Source organism: Ambystoma mexicanum, chromosome 12, assembly GCF_040938575.1.
Source record: "Ambystoma mexicanum isolate Mex_15411 chromosome 12, UKY_AmexF1_1, whole genome shotgun sequence".
In the NCBI taxonomy this organism is placed as follows: Eukaryota; Metazoa; Chordata; class Amphibia; order Caudata; family Ambystomatidae; genus Ambystoma; species Ambystoma mexicanum.
This window is the reverse complement of record NC_090936.1, coordinates 1,215,397,252-1,215,411,206: the sequence shown is the minus strand read 5'-3', so window position 1 is coordinate 1,215,411,206 and position 13,955 is coordinate 1,215,397,252. Positions and strand designations below refer to the sequence as shown.

The following is a 13,955-nucleotide window of genomic DNA, read 5'->3' as shown; positions in this document are numbered from 1 at the left end:
ACCCTGATCTCCAAGGACGCTTCAACATGTTGCAGTGGAAATCGCTGCAGGATTAATACTTTTGCAGGGGCGGTCAGCAAATTGGGCCTGACACAGGTAACAAAGTCCCATTGGTGAGGTCAGGAAGTGTGGTGAAGGCGACCCTAGAGGCCAGGGGTGGCTAAATGCTCAATGATGCCAACTCTGGAAAAGGCATGTAACGGACCACCATGTCCTCGCTGTTAGGCAAGATTATATGCAGAACCCTTTGGGTACACTACAACAACCCTAAACCCCTGGCAATAGAAACCCAACCTTTGGTATAAGCTTGTACTACACAGGTTGGTAGCGTGCTGAGCAGCCAGGCTTATCTCAAGAGGGGTCAATGTGAGCTGTAGGGGAGTTACACAGACATTCACAGTGACAAGTATTCAAATAAACACTTACACACAAGGTTTCATGCATAAACAATTATTCATATATTTATCAGTCAATTAGAATAAGCCTTCAGAAGGGGGCAATATAACAGTAACACTCATAGGTACACTCTTAATATTTATAAATCAGTAAGTACCCTTTTGTAATGGCCCACAGACACTACCTACACCCTTAGGTGACTTCAATAGTTAGGGTGCTAGGGACATTAATATATCACTGCTGCATTTAGAATCCGATTTAAGAGTTTGTCAAAGAGAAAGGTTATTATGACACAACAAAAAGATCTCACAAATATTTCTCAAAACTGGGTAAGTACTTTTGTAAACCCCCCCAATGCAAGGTTAGTTAACCCTTTCCTGGAAGAAGACCAAACACATTCACAGACGGAAGAAGAGTCCTTCAGGGAGCCAGGCTAAGTCAAAGTCAATTTGATCCAAAGTCTAGGTGAAACTGAAGCAGTTCTCAGAGGTAGGTAAAAGTCTTGCACAATGTTTTAAAAGTCTTTTTAGATAGAAGAATTCAAAGTAGGGCCACAAGCTGTTTAGGCTTGTGAGGTAAAGAAGCTGTCAGCAACTCTACAGAGCAACCACGACAAGTCTCACCAACAGAGAACAAGTGCAGTTACACGACAAGAGGTAAGTTCTCTTAGACAGTACAGTACCTTTAGGTTGAAGAAAAGTGCAACAGATGACTTCTGTTCCTGTGCAGCTCTGCAGATCCTGGTGTTCCTGGGCCTCAGTCAATGGGGTCAAGAGCGAGGACTTCTGGGGACTCCTGCACTGCAATGGGACGGTCACCGACCACAACCGGCAATCTTCAAACAAGTGGCACTTCAGTGTTTCAGCTCCTCGCATCTACCACAAATAGCAACACCGTGGTTTCTGGCTGTCGAGATGGACTTTCCTTACATTTGGGGTCCAGCACTCTGAGGTAGCTCAGGCTCAGTTAGTCCTGCTTCCTGGGAGTCTGGAGGATCTTCCTGGAGCTCTTGGACAACTTAAAAGCAACGCACACAATCTTGTGTTCCTCTCCCTGGCATTTCGATTTCCAGTAGCAACTCTGTGGAAATTCAACCAGCTCCGAGAGGATGTCCTGGTGGCTTACTTTGGAGTTGATTGGTCCCACCAACTCAAGGGGGGAAGTCGTCCTTGCAGGGGCTTATCTGTCGATACGGATTTTGAGTTTCAGCACAGCAGCAGGGCCTCACCGGGCAAACCAACGGTCCAGGAGTTGCAGCAGGCATCCTCTTCAAGTTCTTCATCGGTTCTTTTGTCCAGTGGTCGACTCTGCCTTCAAAGCCAAAAAGCCTCGCCTTTTATGCAGGTTTCTCCCATTCATTCCAGACTAGCTGTCAGACATCCAGCTGGGTGGCTGTCCTTGCCAGACAGTCAGCCAGCCAGCCAATCACCACAGAGTACATTTGGGTCTCCTAGGAGACCAAGCACAGGGAGTTTCGGACACCTCCTTCACTTCCTGCCCCCACCAGACGCCCTGGAGCCAGAGGTGGGCTTCACTCGTAAATCCTACCAAAGGCAAAGCGAACAAAGGGACCAAACCTGGTTTGCCACGCAGAGTAAATCTCAAGAAGCACCTTTCAACAAAGAAATGGCGAAAAAAGAAGACCAGGGCCATTTTGCTTCCTACCGTGGAAATTGCACAATACGGTAGTTAAATGTAAACCACTGCAACCAACCATTCAGTGAGGAAGTGGTAACATAAAAATGTTACATGAGAAGCTAGACAAAGGGGAAACTAAGTAACTCCTCCTGCACCCTATTGTTAGATAGTGTGTGCTGGGTCTAGAAAGTTACAAGTTTAAGTGAAGTCAAATTCACTTTACTGCTCTTGGAAACAGTTGTTTATTCAAGAGAAGGTATTTAAACTTTTGGGAAATATGAAAGACTTCCTTGTGCCACTGCACTGAAGGTGCTGTGTGACACAATGTAAATGATGATGCCTATGGAGTTTGTCAGACTCCACAACCAAAAGAAACACAGAGCTCAGAAATCACATTAAAATACATGAGAGAGTGGCATAAAAAGGTTCTCACTCTCTCCAGGTAAAAAAAGCAAGTCCTCAAAATCCAGCCAAGTTGCTGGGGGTCTCTAAGGTAGGGAGGAATTAGCACATTTCTGAGAATTCTCCCTAACACTCATCCCCCCAGCCTAGGGGACAGGAGGATTTAATCCACCCCTGGATGAATCTCCTAATCCAGTCGGTCATACTTTCTGGAGAGACCATCAGCATTGTAGTGATTACACCCTGACCTGTGTTCTATGGTAAAATCAAACCCCTGTAGGCTCATTGACCATCTTAACAATTAGGATTTTCACCCCACAATCTGCATTAACCATCTCAAGGGTTGGTGGTCTGTTTGAATAACACAAGTAGATCCATACAAGTATGGTCTAAACTTCTTCAAAGACCACACAATGGCAAAACATTCACATTATATGGTTTCCCACCTTGTTTCAGGTTCCTTCAGTTTTCCACTGATGAAGCAGATTGGGTGTTCCCTGCCTTTCTCATCCAGCTGACTCAGAACTGCACCTATACCTGTATTGGAAGCATCTGTCTGTGCAATAAAGGATTGGTTGTAGTCAGGAGCTCTTAAGACTGGGCTTGACAAAGGGCTTTCTTGAGTCCTTCAAATGCCTAGTGCACTCCTCATTCCACCTGACCGTCTTGGGGAATTTGGGTGTGGAGATCACATTCAAGGGAGAAGCTATGGTCCCATAGTTCTCAATGAAGTTCCTATAGTAACCTGCGAGGCCTAGAAAGGCTCTCACTTGGGTTTGAGTAGTAGGGGTGGCCCAGTCTTTTCCAACTTGTAATTTGCTAGGCGATGGCCTGATTTCACCTCCTCCTACCTCATGTCCAAGGTAGACCACTTTACTCTGACCAATTTGACATTTACTTGCCTTTATGGTCAGATTGGCCTGCTCAAGAGCCTGCAATACATATCCCAAGTGGTCAACATGTTCTTTCCAAGTAGGGCTGAACACTGCAATTTCATCCATGTATGCCATGCAGAAGTCCTCCATCCCATTCAGAACATGATTTACCATCCTCTGAAATGTAGCAGGTGCATTCTTTAATCCAAAAGGCATTACCTTGAATTGGTAGAGGCCAGCTGGGGTGAAGAATGCAGTTTTCTCCTTGGCATGGTCTGTCAGGGCTATTTGCCAATAGCCTGACATTAGGTCAAATGTGCTGAGGTACTTGGCTGCACCAAGTTTGTCCACCAGCTCATCTGTCCTAGGCAAAGGATGGGCATCCGTCGTGGTGACTGCATTTAGAGCTCTATAGTCCACACAGAATCTCAACTCCTTGGATCCTGCCGTTGGTAACAGCAAAACTGGATTAGACCATGGACTTGTAGATGGTTCTATTACCCTGAGATCAAGCATCTTGTTGACCTCTTCCTTTATGTGGGTTTTTACATGGTCTGACATTCTGTAACCTCTGCTTTTGACAGATAAACAGTCGTCACCAGTGAGAATCTCATGCTTGCCCCAAGAGGCCAAGCCTGGTGATAGTGAAAACAGAGGGGCAAACTGATTTAACAGAATTTTGCACTCCTCCTGTTGTTCCAGTGTCAGATCAGAAGAGAGATTAACTCCTTCTATCTTCCCATCTAAAGGTTGTCCCCTGAGGAGGTCAGGTAGAGGCTCACTCTCATCCGCCTCCTGAGCAGAGGCTAGAAGCAAAGCTCCCAGTTCTGGTCTAGAGACATAGGTCTTTAGGCGGTTGGTTTGAAAGACCCTGGGGGCCTCCTTAGGATTGCCTACGTCCCCCAAATAATTGACCACTCCAAGTGTTCCCAAAACCTTGAAGGGTCCAACCCATTTGTCCTGCAAGGCCCTCTGCCTTGTAGGTACCATAACTAGAACTAGCTGGTCTTGAGTCAACTCAACCATGTTGGCCTTCTGCTCATGCCAATGCTCCACTAGAGCCTGACCTGCTTTCAAGTTATCAGAAGCTCTCTGTCTTCATGTGTGTCATTCTCCTTCGGAGACCTAACATATAGTCAGTGACTCTCACTGGCTTGTGGGAAGGAGCACTTTCCAACCCCTCATTGATTAGGGCCAATGGGCCTCTAATCGGATGACCATAGAGAAGCTCAGATGGGCTCAAGACAACCTCTTCTTGAGGGACTTCTGTATAAGCAAAGAAAAGGCATGGCTGTAGAAGGTCCCACTTTCTTCCAAGGGGTTCTTCTAAAGCACCTATCATGCTCTTCATAGTTCTATTTAACCTCTCCACCAATCCATTGGTCTGGAGATGGTAGGCTGTTGAGAACTTGTAGGTTACTCCAAAGTTTTTCCACATGGCCTGCATGTAGTGGGACATAAAATTGGATCCCCTGTCTGAGATAACCTCCTTTGGAAAACCAATCCTGGTAAAGATACCAAGGAGGGCCTTAGCCACTGCCTGAGCAGTAACAGTCCTCATAGGTAAGGCTTCAGGATACCTGGTAGCATGGTCTACCACAACCAATATAAATCAGTTGCCTGAAGATGTGGGAGGGTCTAAGAGACCAACAATGCCGATGCCTACCCTCTCAAAAGGGACTCCCACCACTGGCAGAGGCACCAAAAGTGCCACATTCTTGGCTCAACTCTTGCCAGAAGTCTGGCAAGTGTGACATCTTCTACAGAATGTATCCACATCAGACCCCAATTTAGGCCATTAGAAATAAAGAGAAATTTGCAATATTAGCGTAATCTCCAACGCCCCTTGCTTGTGGTCTGACCACCATGTCATCACTTTCAGCATTGAAGCAGCCCCACCACCCAGGCCTTTGGTCACCCCAGCCACCCTCACTAGAAATAAAAAGAACATTACGACAGAAAAAATACTCCCCCTTATCCTTCCCACACTAAATAACGCTCCTGACACTTGCTCAGACCCCACCAATCTAGCCGACATGTATAAACAGTCACTGCTTGCAGCCATCAACTCTATCGCCCCGCTCAAACTGAGGAAACCCAAACAACGAGCACACCTTAACTCATGGTTTACTCCCCAGCTTAGAGTGTTACGCAAAGAGAAACGCTCAGCAGAGTCACGCTGGAGAAGTCACCACTCCAACACCCACAAGGACAGTCTTCTGATAGCCACTCTTAACTATAAAGAAGCTGTACTCCAGGCAAAAAAAGATTCTTATAATAATCGCATTATGTCAGCCCAGTCCAATACTAAGGAACTCTTTAATATCCTTAAGGAACTCGAGACACCTGCAGCCCCCCCTGACTCTTGCTCCAAAGACAACACTTGGTGCACCAATATTCAGTCAGCACTCCTGGGTAAAATTGCTACCCTCCAATCTAAAATCAGGGACAAACAGAAATCCCTACAGCTTGACCAACCACCGACCACACCTACACTTAATACACATTTAACCTATCCGCATAAACCTTTCTCCTTCTCCCCACTCACTACTCTCGAAGTAGAAAACATCATAAACAATTTAAAACCTTCCAATTGCCAAGGCGACCCCTGCCCAGCACCTATTATCAAGGAAGCATCTCATGAGCTAGCCCCGTTCATTACAGCATTCATAAATGCTTCTTTCAAGACGGGTATTGTCCACGACAACCTAAAGGATGCATGGGTTATCCCACTCCTCAAAAAACCCTCCCTTGACCCTAATATCCCAACTAACTTCAGACCTATCACTACGGTCCCATTCCTGCTCAAGATCCTGGACCGCGCAGCCTACCTGCAGATTCAGGATTACCTCGAACTAAACAATCTCCTGGGCTCAAGACAATCAGGGTTCTGCCCTAAACATGGCACGGAGTCAGCTCTGATCGACTTGAAAACTCAGATGGAGTCACTGAAGGACAATGGGAAGCTAGCTCTTCTCCTTCTCCTCGATCTCTCCGCGGCTTTTGATCTGGTCAACCACCAAATACTCTGCCAGCATCTCAAATCTGCAGCCCACTTCTCCGACTCTGCCAATGCCTGGATCCACTCATTCCTGAGCAAAAGATCCATGAGGGTCTTCTCACCGCTGGCATCAGCGGATCCCTCCCCCATTCACTGTGGCGTTCGTTAAGGCTCGTGTGTATCCCCTACGTTGTATAACACATTCACCAAGCCCCTCTTTGATGTGCTTGACTATCTGGGTGTCTCCTACACTAACTACGCGGACGACACCCAGATACTCATCCCTATCACAGGAGACTACACAGCTGACACCAAAGCCCTTAACGATGTTTACTCGGTCATCCAGGCCTGGATGGCACAGCACAAACTTTGCCTTAACGATGATAAGACTGAGCTCTTACTTTTAGGATCAAATCATCGGCTCAACAAACTAGACCAAACCTACAAGTCCTTCATTATTGACGGCAATGACATTAAAGTCTCCAAAGATACTAAGACGCTAGCGGTCTATCTTGACTCCTCGCTTTCTCTGAACAGACAAATAAACGCAGTTAGGTCAGCTTCGGCCTATACCTGCAAACTTATCACTGCCTGTAGACCCTTCCTAAACTCCACCAACTGTATCACACTCGCCAGAACTCTTGTTATGGCCAAAATCGACTACTGTAGTGCTCTCTACCTAGGGACCAGTCAGTCTAACCTTAATAGATTGCAAACTGTACAAAATAATGCCTTAAGGGCAGCCTTAAACATCCCGAGACGCTCTCATATATCCTCCGTCAGATTGGACTTACGCTGGCTCCTGGTAAAACAGAGAATTGCCCTGAAAACCCTAGCTTTGACTCACAAATGTCTGAACAATAACGCCCCACCTTACCTGTCCACTCGCTTCTCACGCCACACCTCCACTCGACCTACCAGAGCAGCCCAAACTCACAGCCTCATCGTGCCTAGATGCAAACTCCAAAAAGCTGGTGGGGTGAGCTTCCCCGTCCTGGCCTCCAAACTCTGGAACACCTTGCCCACACCTATCAGATTTGAACCATCATTCCACTCCTTCAAGAACAATGCTAAAACATGGCTGCTCTCCCAAGACTCATGAGACCTTGACACAGTCCAGACTCCATGTGGGGTACAGAACTGAATATACATTTTCTCTCTGCTCTGTCCCTGTATTATACGCTGTTAATGGTACCCTTCGGTACATGTATATATGCTGTATATTTTTGTAACTCATTGTAACTACTGCTTTTTGTAACATGTTTAAGAGTATGTACATGTATATATGCTGTATATTTTTGTAACTTCTATAACTACTGCTTTTTGTAACATGTTTAAGAGTATGCGCCCGGTTGCCCCTGGGCCTGGTTTTTTGCGCTTTATAAATCAAATCAAATCAAATCCTTTCTTGGTCTTCTTAAAACTTAAGTGAACAGCAAAAGGAATCTCATGGGCTAACTGAGGTCTTGCCTCCTGAGGCACTACAAGTCTTCTTTAAGTATCCTGGGGTAGACTCAATAGGTTCACTGTAGAGGAGGCCATCCTCCCAGTACAACCTGTGCTTCCCTAGCTCTTGCCCATCCAGCTGGGAAGCTGCTTGTTGGCAAAGTCCCTCAAGAGTAGGACACTCTTTGACCTCTGCTGACGTCTGCCCTACAGGGGCCACCTTCTGCAAGCAAAGTCTGCAGCTCAGGATGATCTTTAGGATCCAGATCTCCAACAGGGGGAAGGGCTTCTTCCAGGTCTGTGTCATCAGTAGCTGATTCACCATCATCTGGTTGAACCAGCCTCAGCTGCTTGAGTAGTCACAAGTGTGACTTTGGACTGCCCTCTCGGGGATGTCCTGGTTTGATGCACAGGAGTGCTAATTTTCTTGTTTCCTGAGACCTTGAGTTTCCCCTTTGTCTCTTTCTTCCTGGAAACAGAAGTTTGCTCTTCCTGTGGACTGGGTGTTTCGTTTGTTTGTTTGTTTTATTATTTATAATGCGCAGATGTACCCAAGGATATCAGGGCGCAACATTTACAAGAATATGTGTAGCTTAGTTACAGATACAAATAATACAAGTAGACAATGGGGATATATACAAGCAAATAAGGAGAACCGGCAATATATACAGTATATACAGGAGTACAAGTGGACACACGTAGTTACAATGTTTGCTAATGGCATGAAAGGATAGCCTTAAGACTTAGCTATCCCGGTGGTTCTTGGATTTCAACCATGAGACTACCTTGGACCGGAAATTCAGGTATGGCATATCTACTCTAAGGTTGGGCGGCAAGGAATTCCATAGTTTGGCTGCTTTTACTGAGAAGCTGTTGCCTCCTATGGTGGCAAGTTTGAAGTTTGGGACAGAGAGGCAGTCTTTGTATGCAGTTCTGAGGGGTCGTTTTTAGTAGAATTTTATCTCTAGTGGAGAGCCAGTTGTTCTTTTGGCTAAAACCTGAGATGTGCTCTCTTCTGGAGATGCCTAGGGCTGCTCTCAGGGCGTTATTCTGGAGGGTTTGTAGTTTGTTGGTGGTGGCCTTAGAAGTTCCCAGGTAAAGGGCGTTACAATAATCAAGAAGTACCCAGGATTGTTTTAGGTTGGCAGGGATAGAGCCGGTGGTGAAGGAGGCATTGATCAGTTTAGTGATGAAAGGGGAGAGGTCGCGAGCGGCGTCTTTAATGAGCTGTGCTGGGCATAGATCTCCCTGGCAATTGGATGGTTTCAAGGACAGGATAATTTTTTCTATATCAAGAGTATTGACTTTAGAGAATTTGAAACGGAGGAGATCTTTGGCCGTGAGCTTGTCCGGGGTTTTGGAAGGGGGAATGTCTTTTAATGTACCTTTTTTACTAGAGATTTTGCTTTGAAGGGTCACGATCTTATTTGCCAAGGCATCTTGAATGTCTGAGCACCAGTTTTTATCTTTGGTGCAGGTATCAAGGGATAGTATGGGGGTTTCTACTTCTTTAAGTATAGAGAAGAGTTCCTTCATATTAGATTTAGCTTGGGAAATGCGAGAGTCAAAGGAGGTTCGTTTAGCCAGGTAGATTTCTTTTTTGCACAATGCGGCTAGTTTGGAAAGTTTAAGTTTGTTTGCGGCTGTAGGGGATTTTTTCCAGATGGCCTCGCAGTTTCTTTTTTGCTGCCTTAAGTTTTTGAGGAATGGTGTGTACCATTTGTTAAGGTGCGTTTTAGGTTTGCTAGGTCTGAGTTTGAGTGGGGCGATGAGGTTCAGCGAGGTAGTCATGACCTTGTTATATTCTTCAACCAGGATCACAGGTTCCAGGTTATCGGGGAGTGAGTTGAGTGTGGGGAGTAAATTCGGGATGAGTCTTTCTAGTGTAATGTTCTTCTTGTTTCTGGTGAGAGTAGGAAGGGCCGTAGTGATGGGCAAAGGTGGGGGTCTGTCAGTAGACAACAAAAACAATACCAGGTAGTGGTCGGTCCAGACTAGTGGTGAAATATTTGTGATATTCGCTAGGCAATTATGGTCGGCCACCCAGTCAAATATTCTACCTTTCGAGTGAGTGGGTGCCGTGCTTCTTTGCGCAAAGCCTAGTTCAGTGAGGGTGTTAACTATGGTGCTGGCTTTTTGATCTGCCGGGTCATTGTAGCCCAAGTTAAAGTCTCCCAGGGTAAGAACTTGGGAAGAACTTTTGAGATTGCTGGATAGAATGGCGTAAAGGTCTTCATCAAAAGTGCCAATGGGGCCTGGCGGGCAGTAGATCAAGTGGATATTGAGGGTTTGGGTATTAGTGGGTGGGACTTTGACTGATAGTGTTTCGCATGAGAGGACATTAGTGGAAATTGCTAGTCTCATGCACAGACTACATTTGTGTATAATGGCGACACCCCCTCCTCTGGAATTGGGGTGATCTTGCCTCAGGATAGAGTAGTTGTCTGGGACTGCTTGCATGAGCATGGGGCCTGCTGCAGGGTGTAGCCAAGTCTCAGTAATAGCAAGAAAGTCAAGATCTTCTTTAAGGATCAGGTTGGCAATTTCTGTGGCATGAGCTACTAACAATCTTGCGTTAATCAGGGCTCCCTTGATCTTAGGGCCACCTGTGTTTTTAGTAGTTGTCCTGTGTTGATTCGCGAGTGTCCTGACTGGGGAGGTTGTGAGGTGGGTTGGGGATGAGGTTGTAGGGTGGATTCGGAATTCTTGTGGAAGAACTAGATTGTGGCGGCTGCTCTTTGGAATTTTGTGAAGTAGGCAGTGAGCGAGCGAGAGGCTCATGTATTTTGGCCAGTCTAGCTCTAAGTCCTAGGTTTCTGTCTGTGGTAGTGCGAGGGAGACTGGTGGGTAGCAACTGAGGGTTGTTTATGTATGAATATGGTGCCTGGTTGTTAAACAAGGTTGGAGAGGGCATATTAGGTGAACGTGGAGCCATCTTAATCTGAATTATAATGTTTAGGAAGATGAGGACGCAGATAGACAGGCTATTAGTAGGTGGATACATACTATGTAGTGTTAAGGATAATGGGATGCTGGGGAATAGACTTAGTTGACGCCAATTGGCACAGTATGCATTTATATTATGAACCTGGGTTAGAGTTTCCACAATATATTCTTCTGTAACAACCCACTGAGAGTCATTTAAAGTGAGCTCTCTGGCCTTCCTAGTCTGCTCCTGCTTCCTTTGACTGGGAGGTCTTGGGGTGCTTGATACAACTCAGAGTTTTTAAGTCATTCCTTAACAGAACTCTCCCAGGCACCTCACTTTGTACACTGAAAGGTATTCTTAGTCATATTGTTGCACTGGATGAGAGCTGGTAGTATTGGAACCACCTGGATAGGGCCTCCAGCAAGCTTAGTGGGGCCTTTGGGTGCCTTAGCAACATCCTCAGGTTTTAAAAAGGTTTCATCCACCACTGTGTTGCTGGCCCCAGTGTCTCTAATAGCAGGTGCCTCCTAATCATTCACCAGTACACTGTCCTTGTAGTATTCTTTTGTGTTATCTGGTATAGATTTATACACATCTACATTCTGCTGTTCCCACAGACCAGGGACACTAATGAAACACTGGCAGAGACTCCAATGGGTTCCTCAGCCATTAGTTGAAAGCTTCCACTTGCCATAAGACCTCCCTCAGAGACGAAGGCTAAGGCGGCAGTGTGGACCCCTGAAGGTTCACCCTTACATCTAGGATCCACTTTCACATGGTCAGTTGACCCACAAGCATAACAATTTCCAAATGTTTTGACAAATGGGGGCTTTTGCTGACCTCCCTCTGGTTTAGCACCAGAGGTTTCACTAGACTGACCTGGTTTCCCAAATGGTTTACCCTGCTTATGTTTGTGGCCCTCTTTTGGATGGGAGGATTTAGAATTCTTTGTCACCTTTCTTGTGCTGTTTCCCCTCATCCTTTTTACGAGTGGCCCCAGAATCCTTATGAGTATCCCTGTTGGAAACCCACAAGTGAGGGGGCGCTGTTGAGCAGCCTGAAAGATGGCTGCCTAGCTCTCTTGCTCCGTGGCTCGACGGTTGAATATCCGCCTGAATCAGCGGTTCCCTGCATCATCCGGAGCCGAGACCGTGGGCATTGTGCTGCTTACAGACTGAACAACATCTTGGTCGCTTTCAGGGCGAAAATCGGAGCTCCGGTGCCGCTCCGCTCCTGCGCTGGGCGCCGGGCGACTGAGGCCTCCTGGTCTGCGTATTCCAGCTGCGTCCCCGACCCCCCGTTTCTGGCGCGGGTCCGCCCCCTGGCGCTGACGGATTACCCGGCTCCTTCGCCTGGCTGTGCGGTGTGCTGCCGCTTGGAGCGGCGGGCCTGATCTCCTCTCTGCCCAGCCCGCTTCGGAGTTGGGCCCTCGCGTGCATCTGGGCAGCGTTTACTTCCCCAGCCCCGCTCCCCCTGCTGCGGGGCCCACCTGTGTTCGCGGCTCCCCTCTCCGGCCTGCCCTCGGTGGATCAACCTCGACGGCGACATCGCGACACCATTCCTGCAGCTGACGGATTGACTACACACCGGGCCGGATCCGCCAGGCGTCTACCCCGCATTGGCGTGGCCCTGCTGCCTTAGGGGCGCCGCTCTGACTGCCGACGCTGACACTTGCAGGTGAGGAGTTGGGGGCCTAGATTGCTACGCACTGACCTATACAGCGGTCGGTCCTGTGTTGGACGGGAGGTTGAGGCCCCCCCTTCCCCTACCGATCCCTGAGAGCCTGGGACCCCAGTACCACCATCCTACAAAGGCTGCCCTGTTGGGTCTCGGCGTGCCCTCAAATATGTCCGGCAAAGCACGCAGGGCCAACAAAGCGGGGGCATTGGACAAATATGCCAAAACACTTGCTAGACAGGAACAGTCGGGAGCAGCCCTGTCTCAAGACGATCCAGACGCACCCTCATGTCCCACTCAGCCGGACCTCACAGCATTAATGGAAACTATGGCAAAGAACTTTGCGTCATTCCATGAAAAATTGGATGATATTAATGCTAGTGTGGCCTCAATGCGCGCCAAACTGGATCAGCACGGTGCTAGGCTGGTTTAGGCCGAGACCAGGATCGGGGCCAATGAGGATGGGGTGCACGCGCTCCAAAACACTGTCGCAGACCTGGTGCGCAATATGAAACAAGTCAAGGCGAAGTGCAACGACTTAGAGTCTAGATCCCGAAGGAACAATATTCGCATTGTGGGGGTCCCGGACACGGCCCTTAAAGGCAAAATGGAACCAGCCGTTGAAAATCTCCTGAGAGACCTTTTGGGCAATCCTCAAATCTCTCCATTCTTCACAATTGAACGCGCACATCGAGCATTGGCCCCTCACCCTAGGCTGGGCGATTTCCCCAGGCCAATTATCGCCAAGGTCCTCAGCTTCAGGGATAGGGATCACATATTGCGCTTGGCCCAGGAGAGGGGTGAACTGAAACTGGAGTCTCAGACCATCTGAATCTTCCCTGACTTTTCCGTTAATGTTCAAATGGAGCGCAGGCAGTTCAACGGTGTGAAAAAGCTCCTCAGAGAAAGAAAAGTGGAATACGCCATGCTGTTCCCTGCAAGGCTTAAGCTCACCTACTGCAATAAGCTATACTTCTTCACTGTCCCTGAGGAGGCAGTGAAATTCATTGAAGCCCATATTCCCCTCCCTGGCCCAGTGGACATGCCATTGGCCGATGGCTGAGGAGGCCCATCATGACCCCTGTATGTGGGCTTCCCTCTGTATCACCGGCACACTTGACATTTTCTTGCTGAACTCATGGATCCTATTTCTTGTATATCCATTGCTATTAGTACCTTGTTGTAATATCTCCTGTAAACTTAACATGTGATACCGCTGTACGATCTACGGTGTATTGCACCGATCACTCACTTAAGTCGGGTTCACGGCAGCAGCGACCCCCGCTGCAGTTGCAATGCCGAGGTTGGCTTGTTATTATTACTTGTTCCGCCCCAGTTGGGCGTACAAGTGAGTGTTGCCCTGTTGGGCCTGGCATGCTCGCATTAGGTCTTCGGGTGGGTTTCAGAGCACTGCTGTGTTGGGAGGGGCAGTGAGGGGGGGGGGAGTACAGTTGTGGGATGTTATGACAAAAATGGCAAGGTAGTAGTGGCCCTGGGCGCGAGGCAACGTGCCATTGCATTGATAGCCAACGCATGTTCAACAAACAATGCCACCCATTGCTGGGATGTCCCCTGAAAACCGTAAAATGTC

The 13,955-nt window shown here is 47.7% G+C and overlaps 1 protein-coding gene across 1 annotated transcript in view; it reads left to right on the top strand.

Moving 5' to 3' along the window:
• The window catches only part of LOC138514391 (sodium-coupled monocarboxylate transporter 1-like), a 987,363-nt gene that overhangs the window by 874,348 nt on the left and 99,060 nt on the right, over positions 1 to 13,955 (top strand). The window lies entirely within an intron of this gene.